At 46.4% G+C, this 6,130-nt stretch overlaps 1 long non-coding RNA gene across 19 annotated transcripts in view; it reads left to right on the top strand.

The window, feature by feature from the left end:
• LOC127913824 (uncharacterized) overlaps positions 1 to 5,015 on the top strand; it is a 7,866-nt gene extending 2,851 nt beyond the window's left edge. For 6 of the 19 annotated variants that reach the window (XR_008086863.1, XR_008086861.1, XR_008086850.1 and 3 more), the window contains exons 3-4: positions 3,321 to 4,169; positions 4,355 to 5,015. This is a non-coding gene — a long non-coding RNA (uncharacterized LOC127913824). Of the gene's footprint in view, positions 1 to 3,320; positions 4,244 to 4,354 lie in introns of all 19 variants that reach the window. The other 13 variants (XR_008086859.1, XR_008086853.1, XR_008086857.1 and 10 more) reach the window with 10 other exon arrangements.
• The last annotated feature ends 1,115 nt before the right edge of the window (positions 5,016 to 6,130 follow it).

Here is a 6,130-nt window from a genome sequence, read left to right as displayed (position 1 = left end):
ATTGACAGCAGCAGCAGACGGGACATAACAGTCAGTGGTCAAAATGGTGGTGAGATGGAAGGAGGGGAGGGGCATGAGGATGTTCTATCTACATAGAGGGGAGGGGCATGAGGATGTTCTATCTACATAGAGGGGAGGGCATGAGGATGTTCTATCTACATAGAGGGGAGGGGCATGAGGATGTTCTATCTACATAGAGGGGAGGGGCATGAGGATGTTCTATCTACATAGAGGAGGGGCATGAGGATGTTCTATCTACATAGAGGGGAGGGGCATGAGGATGTTCTATCTACATAGAGGGGGAGGGGCATAAGGATTTTCTATACATAGAGTAGGGGCATAAGAATATTATATCTATATAGAGGAGGGGAGGGGGATAAGGATGTTCTATCTACATAGAGGGGAGGGGCATAAGGATGTTCTATCTACATAGAGGGATGGGCATAAGGATGTTCTATCTACATAGAGGGGAGGGGCATAAGGATTTTCTATACATAGAGTAGGGGCATAAGAATATTATATCTATATAGAGGAGGAGGGGGATAAGGATGTTCTATCTACATAGAGGGAGGGGGTTAAGGATGTTCTATCTATATAGGGGGGGGGGATAAGGATGTTCTATCTACATAGAGGGGAGGGGGATAATGATGTAATATCTACATAGAGGGGAGGGCGAATAATGATGTAATATCTACATAGAGGGAGGGGGCATAAGGATGTTCTATCTACATAGAGGAGGGGGCATAAGGATGTTCTATCTACATAGAGGGAGGGGGATAATGATGTTCTATCTACATAGAGGGAGGGGTTAAGGATGTTCTATCTACATAGAGGGGAGGTGGATACGGATGTTCATCTACATAGAGGGGAGGGGTTAAGGATGTTCTATCTACATAGAGGGGAGGGGTTAAGGATGTTCTATCTACATAGAGGGGAGGGGATACGGATGTTCTATCTACATGGAGGAGGGGGGGATAATGATGTTCTATCTACATAGAGGAAGGGGGATAATGATGTTCTATCTACATGGAGGAGGGGGGGATAATGATGTAATATCTACATGGAGGAGGGGAGGGGATTAATGATGTAATATCTACATGGAGGAGGGGGGGGATTAATGATGTAATATCTACATGGAGAAGGGGGGATTAATGATGTAATATCTACATGGAGGAGGGGAGGGGATTAATGATGTTCTATCTACATAGAGGGAGGGGGATTAATGATGTTCTATCTACATAGAGGAGGGGCATAAGGATGTTCTATCTACATAGAGGGGAGGGGGATAATGATGTTCTACCTACATAGAGGGAGGGGGTATAAGGATGTTCTATCTACATAGAGGAGGGGGCATAAGGATGTTCTATCTACATAGAGGGGAGGGGGGATAATGATGTTCTATCTACATGGAGGAGGGGGATAATGATGTTCTATCTACATAGAGGAGGGGGCATAAGGATGTTCTATCTACATAGAGGGGGGATAATGATGTTCTACCTACATAGAGGGGGGGGTATAAGGATGTTCTATCTACATGGAGGAGGGGGGTAATGATGTTCTACCTACATAGAGGGGAGGGGGTATAAGGATGTTCTATCTACATAGAGGGGGGATAATGATGTTCTATCTACATAGAGGGGAGGGGGATACGGATGTAATATCTACATGGAGGAGGGGAGATAAGGATGTTCTATCTACATAGAGGGGAGGGTTAAGGATGTTCTATCTACATAGTGGAGGGGAGATAAGAATGTTCTATCTACATAGGGAGGGAGATAAGAATGTTCTATCTACATAGTGGAGGGGAGATAAGAATGTTCTATCTACATAGTGGAGGGGATAAGAATGTTCTATCTACATAGTGGAGGGGAGATAAGGATGTTCTATCTACAAGTGGAGGGGAGATAAGAATGTTCTATCTACATAGAGGAGAGGAGGGGAGATAAGAATGTTCTATCTACATAGAGGGAGGGGGATTAATGATGTTCTATCTACATAGAGGGGAGGGGATTAATGATGTTCTATCTACATAGAGGAGGGAGATAAGGATGTTCTATCTACATAGAGGAGAGGAGGGAGATAAGAATGTTCTATCTACAAGTGGAGGAGATAAGAATGTTCTATCTACATAGTGGAGGGAGATAAGAATGTTCTATCTACAAGTGGAGGGGGATAAGAATGTTCTATCTACATAGTGGAGGAGATAAGAATGTTCTATCTACAAGTGGAGGGGAGATAAGGATGTTCTATCTACATAGAGGAGAGGAGGGAGATAAGAATGTTCTATCTACAAGTGGAGGAGATAAGAATGTTCTATCTACAAGTGGAGGGGAGATAAGAATGTTCTATCTACATAGTGGAGGGAGATAAGAATGTTCTATCTACAAGTGGAGGGAGATAAGAATGTTCTATCTACATGGAGGAAGGGGATAAGGATGTTCTATCTACCAACTGTAGCTCAGTTGGTAGAGCATGGAGATTATCAGTGGTCTTGTATGTCTTCCATTCCATTGTGGTCCTTCTGTAGCTCAGTTGGTAGAGCATGGCGCTTGTAACGCCAGGGTAGTGGGTTCGATTCCCGGGACCACCCATACGTAGAATGTATGCACACATGACTGTAAGTCGCTTTGGATAAAAGCGTCTGCTAAATGGCATATATTATTATAGAGGAGGGGAGATAAGGATGTTCTATCGACATGGAGGAAGGGGGATAAGGATGTTCTATCTACATGGAGGAAGGGGGATAGGGATGTTCTATCTACATAGAGGAGGGGATAAAGTTGTTATATCTGTATAGAGGAAATGGGGAGGGGATATTGATCTGCAGTGTTTGTTCTGCTATATGCATCTAAAGCTCTGTGTTGGTCTATGGTTATACAGTGTCTTACTGGTCTAGTGTGTTCATGATCAGTACAGACTTGGTTAGAGAACGGAGAGGGTCTGTAACTGAGTGTTGCGGTTAGAGAACGTGGAGAATCTGTAACTGAGTGTTGGGGTTAGAGAACAGAGAGGGTCTGTAACTGGGTGTTGGGGTTAGAGAACGGAGAGGGTCTGTAACTGAGTGTTGGGGTTAGAGAACGGAGAGGGTCTGTAACTGAGTGTTGGGGTTAGAGAACAGAGAGGGTCTGTAACTGGGTGTTGGGGTTAGAGAACGGAGAGGGTCTGTAACTGGGTGTTGGGGTTAGAGAACAGAGAGGGTCTGTAACTGAGTGTTGGGGTTAGAGAACAGAGAGGGTCTGTAACTGAGTGTTGGGGTTAGAGAACAGAGAGGGTCTGTAACTGGGTGTTGGGGTTAGAGAACGGAGAGGGTCTGTAACTAGGTGTTGGGGTTAGAGAACGGAGAGGGTCTGTAACTGAGTGTTGAGGTTAGAGAACAGAGAGGGTCTGTAACTGGGTGTTGGGGTTAGAGAACAGAGAGGGTCTGTAACTGAGTGTTGGGGTTAGAGAACGGAGAGGGTCTGTAACTGAGTGTTGAGGTTAGAGAACAGAGAGGGTCTGTAACTGGGTGTTGGGGTTAGAGAACAGAGAGGGTCTGTAACTGAGTGTTGGGGTTAGAGAACGGAGAGGGTCTGTAACTGAGTGTTGGGGTTAGAGAACAGAGAGGGTCTGTAACTGAGTGTTGGGGTTAGAGAACAGAGAGGGTCTGTAACTGAGTGTTGGGGTTAGAGAACGGAGAGGGTCTGTAACTGAGTGTTGGGGTTAGAGAACGGAGAGGGTCTGTAACTGAGTGTTGGGGTTAGAGAACAGAGAGGGTCTGTAACTGAGTGTTGGGGTTAGAGAACAGAGAGGGTCTGTAACTGAGTGTTGGGGTTAGAGAACGGAGAGGGTCTGTAACTGAGTGTTGGGGTTAGAGAACGGAGAGGGTCTGTAACTGGGTGTTGAGGTTAAAGAACGGAGAGGGTCTGTAACTGAGTGTTGGGGTTAGAGAACGGAGAGGGTCTGTAACTGAGTGTTGGGGTTAGAGAACGGAGCGGGTCTAACTGGGTGTTTGGGTTAGAGAACGGAGATGGTCTGTAACTGAGTGTTGGGGTTAGAGAACGGAGAGGGTCTGTAACTGAGTGTTGGGGTTAGAGAACGGAAAGGGTCTGTAACTGAGTGTTGGGGTTAGAGAACGGAGAGGGTCTGTAACTGAGTGTTGGGGTTAGAGAGCGGAGAGGGTCTGTAACTGAGTATTGGGGTTAGATAACGGAGAGGGTCTGTAACTGAGTGTTGGGGTTAGAGAACGGAGAGGGTCTGTAACTGAGTGTTGGGGTTAGAGAACAGAGAGGGTCTGTAACTGAGTGTTGGGGTTAGAGAACGGAGAGGGTCTGTAACTGAGTGTTGGGGTTAGAGAACGGAGAGGGTCTGTAACTAGGTGTTGGGGTTAGAGAACGGAGAGGATCTGTAACTGGGTGTTGGGGTTAGAGAACGGAGAGGGTCTGTAACTAGGTGTTGGGGTTAGAGAACGGAGAGGGTCTGTAACTGGGTGTTGGGGTTAGAGAACGGAGAGGGTCTGTAACTGAGTGTTGGGGTTAGAGAACGGAGAGGGTCTGTAACTGAGTGTTGGGGTTAGAGAACGGAAAGGGTCTGTAACTGAGTGTTGGGGTTAGAGAACAGAGAGGGTCTGTAACTGAGTGTTGGGGTTAGAGAACGGAGAGGGTCTGTAACTGAGTGTTGGAGTTAGAGAACAGAGAGGGTCTGTAACTGGGTGTTTGGGTTAGAGAACAGAGAGGGTCTGTAACTGAGTGTTGGGGTTAGAGAACAGAGAGGGTCTGTAACTGAGTGTTGGGGTTAGAGAACGGAAAGGGTCTGTAACTAAGTGTTGGGGTTAGAGAACAGAGAGGGTCTGTAACTGAGTGTTGGGGTTAGAGAACGGAAAGGGTCTGTAACTGGGTGTTGGGGTTAGAGAACAGAGAGGGTCTGTAACTGAGTGTTGGGGTATGGAGGGTGATGTGATATCTGACTGAGCTGCTGTATGTCTCTGTCTGTCTCAGGTGGTGATGATACTTGTTGCCATTAAAGTGCCTTAATGACTATTCTGCCTCCTGTGGATGTTTCCAGTGTTCTGTCTCCTCACTACAGTCCTGACAAATTTGCATTGTACCAGAATGACAGTCCAAACAGCACAACCCGTCATTCTGTTACCTAACTTTGCATCTCCACTGTTCTTCAAGTAAATATGTTTTTGTGAACTGTTCAGTGGACAGTGTTCAAAGTAGTCCTTGTGCAAACAGTTGTATGGTTTGTTCAATTTTGAAATCATTGATTTAAAGTGAAAAATATGATTGTCTGTGTCATTCTGTTACTGTGGAATATTTACATTTACATTACATTTTACATTTAAGTCATTTAGCAGACGCTCTTATCCAGAGCGACTTACAAATTGGTGCATTCACCTTATGACATCCAGTAGAACAGTCACTTTACAATAGTGCATCTAAATCTTAAAGGGGGGTGAGAAGGATTACTTATCCTATCCTAGGTATTCCTTAAAGAGGTGGGGTTTCAGGTGTCTCCGGAAGGTGGTGATTTACTCCGCTGTCCTGGCGTCGTGAGGGAGTTTGTTCCACCATTGGGGGCCAGAGCAGCGAACAGTTTTGACTGGGCTGAGCGGGAACTGTACTTCCTCAGTGGTAGGAGGCGAGCAGGCCAGGGGTGGATGAACGCAGTGCCCTTGTTTCGGTGTAGGGCCTGATCAGAACCTGGAGGTACTGAGGTGCCGTTCCCTCACAGCTCCGTAGGCAAGCACCATGGTCTTGTAGCGGATGCGAGCTTCAACTGGAAGCCAGTGGAGAGAGCGGAGGACATTTACATTACATTTAAGTCATTTAGCAGACGCTCTTATCCAGAGCGACTTACAAATTGGTGCATACACCTTATGACAACCAGTGGAACAGCCACTTGCATCTAAATCTTGTTGGGGGAGAAGGATTACTTACCCTTACTTACCCTATCCTAGGTATTCCTTGAAGAGGTGGGGTTTCAGGTGTCTCCGGAAGGTGGTGATTGACTCCGCTGTCCTGGCGTCGTGAGGAGTTTGTTCCACCATTGGGGGCCAGAGCAGCGAACAGTTTTGACTGGGCTGAGCGGGAACTGTACTTCCTCAGTGGTAGGGAGGCGAGCAGGCCAGAGGTGGATGAACGCAGTGCCC

Source organism: Oncorhynchus keta, chromosome 30 (assembly GCF_023373465.1).
Source record: "Oncorhynchus keta strain PuntledgeMale-10-30-2019 chromosome 30, Oket_V2, whole genome shotgun sequence".
Classification (NCBI taxonomy): Eukaryota; Metazoa; Chordata; class Actinopteri; order Salmoniformes; family Salmonidae; genus Oncorhynchus; species Oncorhynchus keta.
The sequence above is the reverse complement of the archived record's forward strand: the minus strand, read 5'-3'. Positions and strand labels throughout refer to the sequence as shown.